General features: G+C 45.1%; 1 protein-coding gene across 4 annotated transcripts in view; it reads right to left on the bottom strand.

Annotated features, from left to right (window-relative positions):
- The window catches only part of CHD7 (chromodomain helicase DNA binding protein 7), a 177,776-nt gene extending 160,608 nt beyond the window's left edge, over nt 1-17,168 (bottom strand). For 3 of the 4 annotated variants that reach the window (XM_063080139.1, XM_063080142.1, XM_063080140.1), the window contains exon 1: nt 16,859-17,168. The gene's annotated coding sequence lies outside the window, so the exon portion shown is untranslated. Of the gene's footprint in view, nt 1-16,171; nt 16,252-16,858 lie in introns of those variants that run through there. The other variant, XM_063080141.1, reaches the window with a different exon arrangement.
- Between the last annotated feature and the right edge of the window lie 615 nt (nt 17,169-17,783).

Here is a 17,783-nt window from a genome sequence, read left to right as displayed (position 1 = left end):
GGGTGGCTGGCCAGAATGGAGATCTGAACCCTTGACCCTGATGTTATAAGGCTGTACTCTAACCAACTGAGCTAACTGGCCAGCCCTCATATTTTTTAAATCTTCACTAATTTGATAAGAAGGAAAAAAGTATCTCATTTTAATTTACATTTACTTTATTACTCCATAATTTGGAAATTTTCATGTTTATTGACAATTAAGCTTTCTCTCTATACATTTTCTACTCATATCCTTTGCCTCTTTTCCTGTGAGCTGCAACTGTTTCTCTACTGCATTCTCTCACAGAATGTGTTGATGTATCTTTTTAATAGACCCACACAATAGTATTACATGAGAGTCATTAAAGTATAAGACATGAGACAGTTCTTCTTAATGTTACAACACATACACTCAAGAGAGTTGAGAAATGACACACTTCAATTTGTAGTGACTGTATTTGTACAGCTCTCTTACATACTGCTAATCAAATTATCATTGTGCTGTTCCAATTCAGAAAGTGCAATATTAATATTCTACAGAATTGTCATATTGTTTTGACTGCATCCTATGGTGTAAGAATATTTACAAAAGCGACGTCAAATTATAAAATCATTTTTTTTAGATCTTGACTTTATTTAAAAATGTTTTTTAATGTTACATATTTCGCCTTATTTTTTTTTCACAGCTGACCTGTAAGGAGAACCAAACCCCTTGGCCTAGGTGGTGTTACGAGGCAGCACTCTAACCAACTGAGCTAACCAGCCAGCCTTATTTTCGCCATTTCTTGACCTACAAGTTGCAGAACCTCTCACTGAAATGGCTTTATTTATGAACCTTTCTAAAGTGATCTTTTTATGTATCTTGCCCTTCTCAAACGTTTTCTATTTCTGGACTGAATCTAAGTTCCAACTCCCAAACCTTAGTTCTCCTGAAAGGGGGCTTTCTAAGCTATTCTCGCTCCATGCTCTAAGCTATTCTCGGAGTGACCGGCTACTCATCCAAGGGTTCCCACCCCATGTCGACATTGTCTCTTCCTCTCCCACTCAGTCTTCCCTGCCCTGGCCAAAGCTCTGCCACCTCCCGGCTGAGCTGTTTCAACAACCTCTGACTTTTTGCCTCTACTGTCTTCAACTATAACCCATCACATGGTTCCAAACTAACCTTTCTCCTCCATTTCCATCACATACTGTAAGTCAGGATCGCACCCAGTCTGAACTTCCAATTTCACCACAGCTCAGCCTCTCCCGACCTGTCCAACCGGCTGCCCCTCTCCCTCTGATCCTCCCTAAGCCCCAGGAGGCTGGCCCCTTGCATTGAAGGCTGAGAGGAAGAGGGAACAGGGGTGTGGCAGTGGCTGTGTTCCTCTCCCCACCGTCCATGTCTAGGGCACTGAGGACAAAAGGCCCCTGCCCAGGCCCCTACAGGTTTTTCTGCGCTGGCCATCTGTTTCCTGCCAGGACCCTTGGCTGACCATGATTTTGTTTATTCCTCGGTTCCTCCAACTTATCAAAGAAGAGGGCAAGTCACACTTTCTGATTTCTTTCCCCACTACTACTGCAGTGACCACACTACATCATAACATCTCAGCACTTAATTACGTATTGTGCTGTGCTGTTCCTCATGGTCCATGTGCATTAACCTGCACTTCCTAGCTAGGGGTAACATTTTTACTATCTCTTCCAAAGCTTAGCACGGTTATAATTTTATACCAGTACGCCATCACAAACAATAAAGTCATACCAAAATGTTAGGGAGAACATCCAAAAGATGCGCAAGCTCATGGTTCTTGCCTGTCTTTGAAAGGAGTTAATAACAGTTTTCACCAGATTTCCAAAAGCCAAAAAGATTTGTTAAAAGCCTCACGCAGATAAAAATTTTAAAAAACAAAAAACATAAAAAGAAAAAGAAAAAAAAAAGCCTCACACAGAAATTGCCATTTGCTCTTTACAAATGTAAATCTGAAAACATTACTGAATTATTCCTTGTCTTTAACAACCATAACTTTGCATTGATTCAATTTCTTTTTAGAGCTGGCGTAGTCATGGCCCTGTATGTAAAAGTTCACACTAATATGAATTTGGTTAGGCCCAGCTTTCTGAAACCCATTCTGAAAGTCTGCTTCAAGGCAGACATCTGTCCCGATGCCAGTGTTACCAACTGGGTCCCATGGCTCTGACATCATGCCCTACGGTGCAGTTCCTCAGGCTGTGCTCACTTCGGCAAGTGACCCCACCCCAAAAGCTCTTCAACTGCTAGTTTAATAGTTTTCCCTCTGACACGGCATTATCACATGGACACTATCATGTTAACCTACAAAAGCACTGGGTTAACCCACGTCCCTTAAGCACCTAATCATAACAATGCATGAAAAATGTGTTCCAATTAGATGCCAGGAACACAGTAATGGGGTTTGAGGAAAGTAACCCACCTCCTCCTCCCCACTCACATTCTGAACCAGCTGGGAGAGGACCACACAGGGGCTGGCTGGCCCCTCTGTCACTAATGAGGCCAGGGAGGAGAACAGGATGCGGGGCAACCTCACACTGCCCAAGATGGGGAACCCTGACATTAAGCTGTCGGGCTCAGCTGCACCCAGAGGTGCTCCACAAGCCCTGCCCAGAGGAGGAGAACTAGAGATGGGGTCCTCTCTGCAGTCGCCCCAGGAGGGCTGGGTGGTAGGAGCTCGGGTCCTTCTTGTGGTCTCGCAAGCAAGGTCTCGAAGACACAGAAGATGGTCAGGGGGATTCCCTTCACAGGGGAGCAGGAAGAGAGCGAGGGGAGGTTCCCCCAAACACCAGTCATAACCTTGCTCGCTCTCCCCTATGCAAGTAAGAGCAACAGCAATGGCCTAGCCGGCCTGGGGCTGCACTCTCACAGCTGAGCTGGTCAGGAAGGGCACAAAGTAGTAGAGGGAGCCAGGGTACCAGGACGCAGGGTGTGGCATTCTCTGAAGAGACGGTGTCTGCAACAGCCTGGTAGCTGCCTGCGTCTGGGCAGGACCTGAGGATATCAGTGAAAATTCACGGTGCACGGCGTGGGTTCAAGAGAAAGGGCTGGGGTTGAAACTTCATGCTTTTGTTATGCTTTTGCAGGAAGGAGGAGTTACGATGCCTTTGGTTTTAGACAGTCTGGGAACATAAAGGTTAGGAGTTCGGGGGGCTGAAACTGGAAATAAAAACACAGATTTAGGAGTTAATCACATGGGAGCAAGAGCTGAACCAGACCCTAGAGAAGGCCAAGATCAAAACCACAAGCACAGGCCATATATAGGGAGTAGGAAAAAAAGGAATGAAACTGAGGCAGCATCGGAGGGAAAGTTCAGGACCCTAACAGTGCCAAGGTCTAGGACAAGAAGTGTCAAGTAGATGGGGTGGTGGAAAGAGAGAAAGAATGAGGGCCAAGAAAAAAGCTCCAAGTATAAGCTTCCTTCATACCTTCCACATAAGCATCCTGTCTTACACAGAATTATGCAAACAAGTCCCGCAAAACAGCACTAACCCACTCACTAAATTACCTTTTACAGTGATTCTCATTTTAAACATATTACATGCCCTTGGAAATAACACTGGCTTGAAATGGGTTGTCCCAAATAGTTACTGCTGCTTATCAAATCTATTAGCTTTACATACATCTACAATGTAAACCAGAAATACACATAGAACAAGTTCTTAATTACTTGGTGGCAGAAATGAAAATAAAATTTAATACAAAGCAATCTATTCTCCATCCCTTTTACAGCACCTTGAAAGACTATGATTTCAAACTCTCAATCAGTCCCGCATCTTCACCTCGTGTATTAAGAGACATGCCAAATAGCTGTTTCACTCACTTACAGTAATGGAGCATTTCTTAACATTCCAAAAATTACTGTAAGAATTTATGCATTACCATTGTCTAAATTTTTATATTTCCAAAGTGTCTTCATTGTATAACTAACATATTGGGCTAAATACATGGCTTCTCAAACTTCAGAGTACATCAAAAACACCTGGATAAAAATTCAGATTCTAGATGACCTACAGAGCCAGGCACTGTGGCGCACCTGTAATCCCAGCTCCCTGGAGGCTGAGAATGGCAGATCGTGGGTGCTTGGGGGTTTGAGGATACAGTGCTGTGTGGAGCAGGCATCTGTGCTGGGTCTGGCACCAACATGAGGTTCCCAGGAGATCCTGGGGGTACCAGGTTGTCTAAGGAGGGGGGACAAGTTCCAGGCTAGACACGGAGCAGGTCTAGATGACCCACAGAAATTTTAATTCAGTAAATCTGGTGTGTGGTTGAGGATTCTGCATTTTTAACAAGCACGCAAGTAACTGAGTTAATTCTAAGGCCCAGTAAATATCTATATCTTTAGTCATTCTAAGTTTACTAGATGAAATTTTTTTAAATTACATATGAGCCTTAAAATCATCTACACAACAGACCCATTTCACAGGTTCCTCGGAGAAAACAGATGAGAAAGCAACTTCAGTGCAGCTCACAATTCTAATCTTCCTTAAAGATCAATGGATACATTATTTCTGCAAAACAACCCTGTATCTTCTTAATCCTGGTGGGAGGAGGGGGTGGCAGGGAGGGGGAGATAAGAGCATTAGCTGCAGGACTGAGGCAGACGCCCAGGCTCAAAAAGCACCCACCACTCCCTCCTCCCCCACTGACTCAAGGAGCAATTACTACTTTACCTTTTCTGCCAAGGAATAATGGACAAGCACATTCTAACCACAGTCTCAAAATGGTGAGAAGAGGAGCAGTTGGGGTTCCTTACACAAGGCAGAGTATTGAAAGAGTAAGAGATGCACAAGTAAATTTTATAAAAATATAAATTAATGCTTTAATATCTTGAATAGAAAGACCCATTTTCTCACCTCTTGCCTAGTGTTAGTAGGTGAAACAAGTCAAGTCACTTACCAGATTGAACAACTGGCCCAAGCAGTCTTGTAAAGAGGAGGGTAAAGGGTCATTTTACAGGTTTCCCAAATTAAGGTATTAGTAACATTAATGTTATTATTTTAGTAGTGATCCATAAAGGATAATGCCAATGCTACGGGCGTTTCCCTGAGTTCTAAAAATTCTGAGATGTAGAGAATGACAGCAGCCCTCGGCTGTCAACCATTCTGCTAGTACAGCCTGGGTTTCTGTGGGTGCCCTCAGACCATCCACTCACCTCTCCTTCCCTACAATGAGACAACAGTCAAGCAACAACTAAGATGCAAATTTCCCGGCTACAGGACAGTGGTATTGCCTGCCAACCAGCAATTGAGCTGTAGCAGTATCACCACCTGTGTGCTCAATGGGGCACAAATCCTATGAAATATACTTATTTCAATGGATTTATCCTTATTAATGCATTTGACAGCACATAATAGAGTTTTCTTGATCCTGCTGGAACCTAGCAGATAAATGAAATGACTTTCAGCACCCCAAACTAGTCACAAAGTTCCCTATAAACTTGAGGTCTGTTTCATACATCAACCCAGATTTTTACTTTTGTTTTTTAATGAATGTGAAAATGAAAAGCTTAAAATGTTTATTCTGGTGGTAAACGTAGCTCTGAAACTTAACATAATTGAGACAAAGACTAAGAGCACTAAAAATAGCAAAACTTAAGTTTTAAGTAGACACCCTACTCAAGCTATTCAACAGTTTATTCAGTTGCGGGCGGGGGGGGGGACTATAAACCTGTACATATATCACCACATATATATACATATCCAGACATATCATTCACAGGCTATTTCTATGGGGCAAAGTAGTATTAGTACTTGGGATTTTAACTTCTTTTTAAAATCCTTTGGCAAAGGGACACCCACCCACCCTGTAACATATAAGTCGACTAATTTATCCATTTGAATTCTATGCCTATTTGAGAGTATGACTGAGTGTATGGTTGTGGAAGACAGCCTGCTGCCTTGGGTGTCAGCAGAAGCTGTCTGCAAGTTTTTCACGGAGGCTGCATATTCACGCAAGTTAATGCACACATGAGGAACAAGTGCTATAATCAGGAGCCAAAGTAGCATCCTGGTCCTTCCTGGGTGCAGCTCTAGCCCTGTGCAGTGAGAAAAAGATGCTAAGTGAATCACATCTTGGATAAACACTGGGGGAAAATTGAGAAAAGCCAATTCTGTAATAAGCTGAATACTTTAATGTTGGCTACATCTTGGACTGATAAATGAAAACAGAGTTGGAACACTAGTAAGTCTTGAGATGAGCATGTGCCTTTTAGGTTGAAAGTGTTTGCAATTGATGAGACATGACATCTGAGGAAAAGAGGCCTCACTGACTATAACCTGTTAATAAACACCTTTCAGCCTCTCAGTTTCTTTCCAGGATCTTGACATATGCTCTTCCTACCTTTCTGAGACCTAGGTTATATTGATGGACCATCCAAAGCAATTCCTGCAGAGCGTTAACGCTACAGGCTGTGTTAAATGAGCCTGTCCTCATTTGAGTCCCAATTTTACCCATTAAAAGCTGTGATCTTCGGCAAATTTATTAAACAATCTCTAAAACTCTAGAGAGTAAAATGGCAATTACTGTCCCAACCTCAGTGTTTTGACTAATCCTGCTTCAGGATACAGTGAAAACAGTTCATGTAATTAGCTTAGTAAAATGCTAACTCACACCAAGTCCATGCTCCATAAATGTTAGCTATTAAGATCAATCCCTTAGAGTCACTATTCTTTTTTAAAACTTTCTATTTTGATACAATTTCGAACTTTCAATAAAGTTGGAAGAATAGCACAATGATCTCCTATAAATCCATATTTATCAATTGTTTACATTTTGCACCATTTATTTTATTATTCCCTTCGAGTGTTTTTTAAGTGATAATAAAACAACATGAAAACTGTCTACACTCCATGTCTTCCATTTCCATGCCAGCCTGGGTAGCAGTGGAATTTTAAAGAAGCTAGGGCAGCCTCTTTAGGAAAGAAAGGAAACCCTCTCACATTCTAGTTGCCACTCACATCCCAGACCCCAACCTCAGACCTATTCTGATTTTAGATCCCATCTTGTCTCTTCCTTGCACTATAATCAGAACTTGGGAAAACAGGACTGAGTCAAAAGGTCTGAGAACTGAGGACATGGAGTTACTACAGATTTTAAGAACACCGTGTGGTCTCTGGTATGAACTGGAAAGTTCTAGTATTACAGAACTGATTGAAGATGCCCACACCACTGATCATCTAGAATAACATCACCCACCATGTTTGCAGACCTGCAGGTTAGAAGAAAAGGAGGGATGACTGGTTTCCCGGGAAGACCGTCGTAACTTGGACAGTGGAGGAATATCTTTACAGCTCGGGAGGAAGAAACGCTCCCTCACATTTGTCTTTTGTACCACCTGGGATACGTGAATCACCCCTGTGTAATCAACAAAAGGATTAGGTAAATAACATCTGGTTGTACTGCTGAACAAAGGTATGCATACATATTAATTTTCAAATGTCTACTCCTGAGGACAAGTAAAAACTAGCCAATCACCACTACAGGCCACTCATTCTTGTCTAGTAATAATTTAGGATAATGGTTTGGGGGACTTTTTAAATTAAAAATAAAATCAACATACATGGTTTGATAAATTCAATGATTAAGAATGAACTAATAAAAATGGTAACTACTCAGTAAATATGCCCTGTGCTATACCAAGGGCTTTGGGTGGAGTATCTCACTTAATCTCCACCATAACCCTGGGCAGTTGGTAGTACTATTATCTCCAGCTTTATGATTCAAAGCCTGTCTCTTGTCAGAACTCAAGTTCTCAGCCACCACAGAATAAAAACCTCCACAAGAACAACTGTTCTCAACTCCACAGGGCAGAAAAGGCCTGGAAGGTGAAAGGCGTGAATCCCTTAGATGCCAAGACATCCCATGACATATGACCCCACAAATATAGCAGGCACAAACAGAGGAAACACGGACAGAAATAACCTGGGCTGACAGGATACAGCAGGAGGGCAGGACACAGGATTACAGGGTGTTGATGGTACTTTTTAATGCACCTTTGCCTATGAAGACAGCAAAGACGCACACTTCAGAGCTGGTCTAGGCAGCAACAGCAGCACAACGGCAAGGCACACAGATTATGATGTCTGGCCAATCTGAATTCAAACTCCTCCCCCACCACTTGCTGGAGCTGTATGGCCCTGCAATTTAACTTCCCAGCCCTCTCAGTTTCCACATCTGTTTAATGGGGGTAGTAATTCTACCTATAACCTAGAGTTCTTCTGATTAAAACACTAGGCATAATACCTAGCCAATGAGAAATGTTAGCTAGTCATTATGGTTATTAACGTTATTTTAATGTTGTTTTATTATTTCTGCACTATGTTACTTGATTGCTCTCAACACACACTTACTGGGGGTGGGGGAGAACACTGTTCATTATTTTAATTAAGATTTTGAAATTCTCAGGATGAGTCTATGTGATTTATCTGGCAAGATCAATACACTTGTAATTGGTCAAAGCAAAATTTCAAACACAAAGAAGGTCAAGTATACAAAAATATAAAATACTGCAATAGAGACTTCGAAAAAAAAAAGTCCACTTTAAGGATCGAGGCTTAAAAATTTTAATATACTGCCAGTCGCATCCATAAATAAAGTTAATTGCTAGGCCCTTACACTTTAAAATACATCAGCAACTAAGGCATATTTTTTTGTATACCTGTGCTCAAATTGATTTTATTATTCACTTAGTGTAGCAGCAGGCACTGCTTTGGAAACTAAATGCATGTTCCTAATTCTTCAAGGGACTTCTCACTATTTGCCTGCTTTGCATTATGTTAAAGATGTGCAATAGTTTTTTAAGTGTGTTGAAATAATATGTACATTTGCTAATTATGTTTTAAATATCAACAGAACAGATTTCCAAAATGTCTGTGGTTTCTTTCAAAAGGATAAAAAGGACAAAGTGGACTCTTTAAAAGGGTAAAGTATCCCCCCAAACTTGCTGCTGTAGAACCAGGAGGAAAACTAATTACCAAGGTTCCCTTTATTAAACATACTACAAATACAGTGTAGAAATCTTTGGCTGTTTTAAGTTGAGGATTCTAGGGAGAGTAGGCAATATGTCAAAACTAACACATGTGTCTAATTCCCTGCTTTTCCCTACACAAAGGCTGGGTGTGGAAACTCAGTCATGTGCGGTCCCTGCTCAGCAGCAGTGGCTCTTTGCCTGACCCCTGTATTGATGAAGTACATGGTGGAAAACTCAAGTCCACCCCATGCCCTCTGCTGCCTCCTCGGCCTCTGCTGCAGCCAGCAGGGCAGATGGGCCCCAAATAAATGTCCCCTGTATTCCTTCACTCTCAGCGTTCCCACATCTCAGGAGGCTGTGTGCACCTTTTCATTTAGTGTCTACCCCTCTGTGGTTGAAACAATTTCTGAAACCGTAAGAATACACTGTTGACCAGATCAAACAACAGAATGTATGTTAAAGGAGTCTTTAAATTTTTTAAATTGTTAAGTTGAAGAAATAGTAGTAGAAGTAATCTGCCCCCATAGTTGGCACAAGGCCTTCTGAAACGAAAGTCAGCACACCAAGCTTTTCTACTCTTCACACGTGGGAACATTACTTCTCCTGAATTTAAATTTATTCAAATAATCCCTCAAAATCACCAGAAGTGAAGGTATAATTTCAGATGATGCAGGTCCCTACAGCCATATAAGTCCCTATCTTGCCCACCTGAAGGAGATAAGAAGGACCCCAGTCAACCTGATTGTGTCACAATGGCCACCAGAAAGGCCTATGAAGAACACACAATGGCAGTAAGACCACTGAAATAGGCCCCTAGCCAAAGACACTGAGTCCCAGGAAGAATTTCTATATGCACATCCAGAACAAAATCTGATCTACAGCCAAAAAAAAAAAAAGATAATATTATTACCTACATAAGTTGGCAAAAGCAAAATTACAAACACGTCCTTCAAAAAAACTGTTTCAAGGGCCGGCCCCACGGCTCACTTGGGAGAGTGCAGCGCTGGTAGCACTGAGGCCATGGGTTCGGATCCTATATGGGGATGGCTGGTACGTTGTGCAGATAACACCATGCCGAGGGTTGCAATCCCCTTACCGGTCAGGAGAAAAAAAAAAAATGTTTCAAGATTAACGTTCAGGATTTTCATAATTTGTTATCTCATGATATTAATGTCAGCAATTCAGAAGCTTTTCTGGATTTATCAGTAATCATCTCTCTTTTGCCACCAGCAACTATGCTGAATAATCCACTTCTAATAATTTAACAAAGTAGCTTTTTGAATAATTTGCACATTAAACTGGTTTTTCGTACTCCACTAAAACTCAGGTAAGTATTCTGAACAAAACTGCTATTTTTCTCCAAAATTAAACACTGTATTCCCTTCTCCCACACCTACATATGACTGCAACCGTCTTCTAAAATGTAAGAAGTACAGCACTGAGGACATGTGGCACCCACCACTGTCTCTTGGTAGATCAAAGACCTTGTCCCAATATATAACTAGCAACAGAAAGTGGCCTCCAGGAGGGGAGATAGAGAAGAACAAGATGGGGCAAGGCCTGGCTGCCCCCGGGCTCTAAGCTCAATCTACAACCCACAGACCCCTACAGCGTACCACATGTTCGCCAAGTGACAAAGGTTCCCACCCACCCACCCCCATTTCACTGAACCCACTAGCGATCTCTGGTGGGCTCACCATACACCAACATCTTTCAGGGAAAGCTAGCAGATTATTTTTGGAATGTCCAAGAATGCCCCTAGCAATGGGAAGAAGGCTAAAACAATGGTATCATGGTCCATTATCAGCTACCTCAGTCATATGAGGGTACTTCAAAAAGTACATAGAAAAATGGAATTAAAAGAGAACATGAATCTTCCCATGAACTTTTTGAAGACCCTGCATATGCTACAAGAACTTATGATCTTCCTCCTCAAATCTGATCCTTGTCAGCCCCCATGAATAATATCAGATGAGCAGAGAATACACGAGAAACCTACATCCCCTGAGACCTCCCTCTCCCCAACACACCTGTCCCCAAGTCCTATTCACTGAAACTCCTAAATATTTCTCAAATCTGTCCATTTCTCTCCATCTGCATGGCCACCAACCTAGTCCAAATCATTGTCATCTCTCCATCCATGGACCACGACAAAAGCAGGCAGAATACTGTCAGCAACCTATTCTCCTTCCTCCACCCACCAATTCGATCCTCTTCAAAACACAATTCTGCTCCGGTCAAACACTGCTTACCACTCATCAGTGGCTCCTACTGCAGCTGGCACTGCCTGGCATGCCCTCACTCCTTCTGCTACCATCATTTGGATGGCAGTGCTAAAGCCACTTCTTAAGGGCTGATGCTCCACACCATCCGTTGAATCCTAGAATTATAAGCCCTCACTCCTCCAGGTATCCACTGCATAGTACCTCTGACCTCACAGTAGCTTTATTTACTCTTTGTGAGGGTCCACCATGTCTTCTCACGTCACCACTGTATTCCTAGTTTGTAGCACTGCACCTTTCAGTGAGTAGGTAAACAAATAATAGTTGAGTCAGTGAACAAGAAAACAGATAAAAGAGGAAAACTAATCACAGTCCACACTCACTTGCCATGAGAGCTAAGCGTGACACCCACAGAGGTGGTACAAGGCCCAAAGGCCCACTAAAAACAATGTCTCAGATTCCGCATCAGCACAAGCAAACAAGCCCAAGAACCAATCAGCTCTTTACTACCTAGTTATGCGTCTTCATTAATAGTCTACATTATTTTCACTTTTAAAAAGATGTTTTTAATTTTCGAAGTAAAATCAGAACCCTCAAAAATACTTCTCTGAGCAAACAATCATGTTTGCAGTCACCTAACATTAGTTAAAAAGTACAAGAATCTAGTTATGGTAATGAATACATGCTTCTTAAATGAAAACAGTAATCAAATCTTGGAATAATTATCTCTGCATTTTTCTAGATGGATAAGCATGTATATATTTAAAAAAAAAAAAAAAAACTCCAAACACAGTAGAGGCAAATTACTGCTGGCTTAAGTACACCTTTAAGAGCTGTGTTATCATATGTTGTAGAATTCTAAAGCCAGAAGGTACGTTTGAGTCAGAACATGAGGAAGAGCTAGACTCTTCCAAAGCCAGCTCAGTCATCCAACAAAGACAAACCCAACACTTCTCCTGCTCGACACCAGGCTAGGCACCAGGAAGACAACTGTGACTAAGAAGAGCTCTACAATAACTGGGTGACCAGCCAGAGGGAGCTCATTTAATTAATCTCTCTGGGCTTTAGTTTCCTAATCTGTAAAATGAGAAAGTTCAACTCATTCTCTAAGGTCTCTAAGGTTGTGTTCTAAACATCCAAAGATTCTCTAATGATAATAAAGTGAATTTCTATTTGACAATATCATTATGATTTACTATTTCTATGTATTTTTTATCACAGATGCAATTTCATTTAAAATTTTTAATATAAAAGCAAAATATAAAACAGCAGTAAGTTTGTAATTACTTTCCCAATGCTTAACTACCATCATAATCAGCTATAGATTTCTGCCATAATTGCAACCCGAGTGATACCAAATTGAAGTAAATAATTCCATTTTCATATCTCTTCTAGAAAAACTATGTGATCCCAATTTCTTTAATAATTTAACATCAGTCATCTTCAAATGTCAAAGATTTTTTTTTAGAAGACTAGAAGTTTTCCAGGGAAAGAGGAAAATATCTCCCAAACTAATGAAGTTATAATGGTTTTAGAAACTTGTTTTGAAAAATGTTAAATTCTGATTTTTATTTTTGGGTGGCTGGCCAGTACAGGCATCTAAACCCATGACCCTGGTATTACAAGGCTGTGCTCTAACCAACTGAGCTAATCAGCCAGTCTAAATTCTGAATTTTTAATGGAACAAAAAGTATAGATTTTTTTTAAAGATACATAAACGTGTCCGTGTGAATGAAAAAGACAACTCAAAAAGACACACAGGACCAATATGCTCCTGACGTCATCTCAATATCAGCCAAAATGTTGGTTTCCATCCTTTTTAGTGAATTTGGCTATGTGACCTATATCCATGTATGTGCTTATTTGTTTACATGTAGAAATCATTTAAATACTGGAAGTGAATCACTTTCCTACAAAGATGAAATTTTCAGAACCATTATTTGTAGTCACACACTTTGCTCAGCTGAGTAAGCATTTTTATTCCTGCAATGCCTCATTTATAGATGTTTATAAGATGGCCATGGTGTCTGCTATCAAACCCAAAAGGCTGTATGTGGATAACGAAGGATGGAAGATAACTATTACTACCAAAGTTAACATTAAAAGTCAAATGTGAATATGTGGTTACCTGTAGAACTCTCTGTCCTACTAGAAGCTAAACTCCCTGAGGGAAAGTACTGCCTTTTATTGTTTTACATATGGAACACTTGCCAAGGTTGCTGAATCAAAATTAACTAAATGGATGGAGACTGTATGGCAAACAAACTTTCTCAAGCATAGGGAATAAAATGCTGTAATGCTAGGTTTTAAAGAACTACCCTAAATTTGGCACTTACATTGCTCTTACGGGTTACATGGCAGGTATATAGAAGCATTTAGAGTGCATGCTCTCATAGATAAAAATATTCTTGTTCTTTTAATCTAACTGCTTAAAAATTGTAAGTATTGTATTATTGATTTTGCACCTATATGAATAAAAGGTTGTAACATTCCCTTCATATAGTATTATAAGGGTATTCCTCATGGTATTCATTTTAACTCAATAAAAGTAAGGCTAACCTAGAAAACTCTCATCATGAAAAAAGTTTTGGAAATGTTCCTGTAAGTTGAACTGATTTAAAACTAAACCAAGTACAGGTGAATCTATGAAAATACTATTTTAAAACTAAGTTACTGAATACATTATTTAAAATTTGGCTTCTATACTTCCAACTTGGAAAAAAACGTGTTATTCTTTTCCTTGAAAGAGGGAAATAATATTTCAGCTTTTTATCCATCACCTATACAACACTGCCATTATCACTTCTCTATTCTGCCTTTCATGTTAAAACATAGAAAAGGAAGTTCCTATGTCCATTGTTTAAACCAGTGTAACTAGAGTTTAGAATTCACATACCAGTCTACTATAATTCATTTTTCATCTAGAAACTCACTTGAATCTTGAAAGCATAAAGCTATGATAGAATTCATCACGCTTCAGTTTAGTGACTTCTACAGAAAGAGAGAAAAATAGAAAATATCAAGAGAAGATAAATAATAAAACCCACAGTGCTAGAAAACAATTGCAATTCTTGAGTGCCATGCTGAGGAAATTCACCTGTTACAAGCCGGACAAAAATCCATCATGTCCCTTCATCAGCAGACTACCAAAAAAGGGAGAATGCCATATTTCCACTATTGGGCAAAGTAAGAAAATTTAGCTCCTAAAATTTGCTGCTCAAACCCTTTTCCATTTCTGAATTCTCAATTTACTTTGTAACTTTTTCCCTACGGTGTACGTCTTTCAGGGAAAATAAACTTTTTAGGAGCAAACTGAAGACATAAAATGTCTCCTACTTATCACCCAGAAAGGCAAACCGAGTCCCACTCCGTGCCCCAAGCATCCAGCTTTCAGCCTCTTTATTATCACTGTCAATGAATGGGCCCCAGTCAAATGAAAGCTGCCATTTTAGGGTAAAGACTGGAGGGCTTCTGTTGTACGACAGCAAGACAAAAACACTGCGCGACAGATGTACTGGGGGGGGGGTTGGGAGAATGATTCAACTTTATAAAATTACAGCTCAAGTTATTTCTGAAATAGGAATTGCCTAGTATTTAGACATTGCTGCAATCTAAATGTAATTATAACTGGGATCAATCAGGTACCCATGCTACTAAGGTCATAGTCACTATGATTTTTTTTGTCATCGTTAGAAAAGATCTGTGAGGAAATATATGTATTTTTTTCCTACTGGGTTATCGCGTATAATGAGTACTGCCCCCCCCCACAATGAGAGAGAATTGGGGGGACATAACACTCAACCCCTTAGAAGGTATCGCCCACTGCTAACATGACATAATTTTTAGAAAATAAAAACCAGGCCCTTCACATAACCTTTTTAAAATAAGTTAAGATATTTAATGTATTCTAAAACTCAAGCCCACAGGATAGACACATTTTAAAATAAGTTATTTAACCCGATTACTAGATAATTTACAATAGGAAACTAAAAAGTATACTTAGCAAGTGGAGAGCTGGATAGTGTATCTAATTCTAGCAATTCAAAAGGAAACTCTCCATGTGGGTTGCTACTTTTCTTTTGTCCATTGTCTGTTCAGAAGAGGGGGAAAAAAACTAGTTTAAAACCGAGGCGTGAACAGTCTCTAAAAGCGACCTCCGAGAAAACCGTCAGACCCTAGCAGGAGCACTCCCCGCGTCGCCCGCTCCACGGGGGCGCTCACAAAGCGGGCGGCCGGCCGGCCGGGAGTTTGGGGTGCGCTCCCACGGCGCGGGGCTCCTCGAGGCAGAGCCATCCGGAGAAAGGCGGCTCGGTAATGATGGCTGCTCGGGGCCGGCGGCTCCTTCCCCGGAGCCTCCCGGCCAGCCGCTCCCCCCCCCCGCACCCGGGGTCCGCCGGCCGCGCTCGCCCCGCGCCGCCGCGCCCGCCCCGCACCGCAGCCCACCCGGTGCCTGCGCCCCCGCCCGAGCCCCGCGCCCCCGGCGAGCCCAGTCCCCGGTGCGAACCAAACAAACAACGCGTCCCCCGCCGCCCTCCTTCCTCTCCCCGCTGACCGCTTGGCCTCCAGCCACCTCGGTCGTTCACGCTCCGAGCCGCGGCTCTCGGCGGGGGCAGAGTGCACCCGGGCCACCTTGGGGGCCACCTGGTGACCCCCCAACGCGGCGCTGACCCCCGGCCCGCTGGGGGAGGGGGAGTCGAGTTGCGTTCGGGGGTTAAAGTCGCTATTATGTAGCCGCCGCCGGCGGCCCGGCCAGCTAGGCAAGGTGGGGTCCCCTCCTCGCCGCGCCTCCCGGCGCTCGCCCCGGCCCCGCTCCCTTTCTTCTCCTCCACGCGCACTTGGGAGCAGCCGGGGAACCCGAGAGCCCCCGGCTCCGGGCTCGCAACTCCGCGCCCGCGGCCGGCACTGGCTGGGCTCGGGACGCCCCCCGCGCCGCGTGTTCGCGTCGCCCCCGCCCCACGCGGCGCCCAGCGCACTTTCCCCGCTGCCGACCCACCTCGCCCGGTGGCCGTCCCCGCGCGGGCTGCCGCCGCCGCGCCGGGAAGGACGCACTTTGTTCGCGCCGGTGCGGCCGCCGCTCCCGGCGAGTGCGGCGTGGTCGGTCCGGAGCGGGGGGCGGGGGCGGGAGGCGGGGGTCGCCGCCGTCCCCGAGCCGCCGCCGCTCAGCCGCCCCGCGCCCGCGCGCCCATCGCCCGCTCGCACTTGAGTTGGAGCCCAACTTTTCCTCCTTCCTTTTTCTCTCGAATAGAGCCGGCAACTCGTGCTCGGCGCCGGCGGGAGGAAACGCGCTCGCGCTCCCCCGCGCGCAGACACGCTCCCTCCTGTCCCCCGTCCCCCCCCCCCCACGCTGGCAGCACAACAAAAAGCCATTTACATGCGAGGAAGTGACCCTGGCCGCACCGCGCGCCCCCGCCGCCGCCGGCCCCGCGGACGCAAGCAAAAGTTGGGGCACCGGGCGGCGCTCGGGGCGCGGGTTCGGGCCCCGCGGGCGGCAACGCCAGCGACACAGCGCGGGCGGCGCTGCGCTCCTGCGCCCGCCCGGGCCCCCGCCCGCCCTCGCCCCTCGCCCCGCACACGCCCAACTCCTCGTTCCCAACTCCTCGCGCGGCCCCGGCGCCGGCCCGGAGCGATTTCCTGCCGCCGCCGCCCCTCCCGGGGGCGCCGGGCGAACTCTCGCTCTCACCGGGGTCGGTCGGTCGGGCTCCTCCGCTGCCCCGTGCCGGGGAGGAAACAAAACGCAGAGCAGGCTCCGGAGTTGGCTCGGCGGCCGCGGCCAGGGGGCTGAATCCACAGACGCGGAGTTGGCCAGGGGCGAACGGGGCTCCGGCGAGTTTCAAGGTCTCCGGGTCCCCGGGCCGCCTCCTCCGCGGCGCTCCTTTGTGTAATTTCACTCGATTCAAGTTTAATCCGATAGTTCCCGAGCACGAGCGCGTCCGCACCACCACGGCTCAACCCCCGCGCCGCCGCCGCCGCCGCTACCGCCGCCGCCGCCGCCACCGCCGCGGCCCCAGCACGCCAGCGCCTGCGCGCACCCGGCACGCCACGCGCGCCCGAGGCCGCGGGGCCGCGCGCGCCCGCCGCCGGTTCCCCGCGCGCCGCCACCTGACGTCAGGCGCGCCTGGCATAATTTATGCAAGAATTCGGCCGGGGTGGCGGAGGCCGAGGGAGAGGCCGAGAGAAAGGGGGCGGTGCGGGGCTGCGGGGCCGCCGGCTGCGGAGGGCGGGCCGGGCGCCACTTCCCGTCCCCCGGCGGGCGCCGGCGCTGCGGGCGGTTCTCCCCGCCGGCCGGTGCGCGGCCGCCGCTCAGCCTTTCTCGCCGGGCTCTTGCGAGCGCCCGGCCGCAGCGCCCTGGGCGCGGGCTGGAGAGGGTGCCACGTTTCCCCGCGCGGCACCTTCCCGAGTCAGGGTGCGCCGCCCCGGGGCAGGAAGCGGCAGCTCGGAGCCGGCAGCGATCCTCCCGGCCGCGGCGAGGGGTTTCCAACACTGAGCGGACGGCGGCGGCGGGAGGTGTTTGGCTGTCTCTTCTGTAATTATCCTTCAACTTGAAATTATGTTCCCACATGAAATGATTTCGAGTGGACACATTCCATTCAAATAGATTCATCCCT

The sequence above is a fragment of the Cynocephalus volans genome, chromosome 15 (assembly GCF_027409185.1).
Source record: "Cynocephalus volans isolate mCynVol1 chromosome 15, mCynVol1.pri, whole genome shotgun sequence".
NCBI classification, from domain to species: domain Eukaryota; kingdom Metazoa; phylum Chordata; class Mammalia; order Dermoptera; family Cynocephalidae; genus Cynocephalus; species Cynocephalus volans.
The sequence above is the reverse complement of the archived record's forward strand: the minus strand, read 5'-3'. Positions and strand labels throughout refer to the sequence as shown.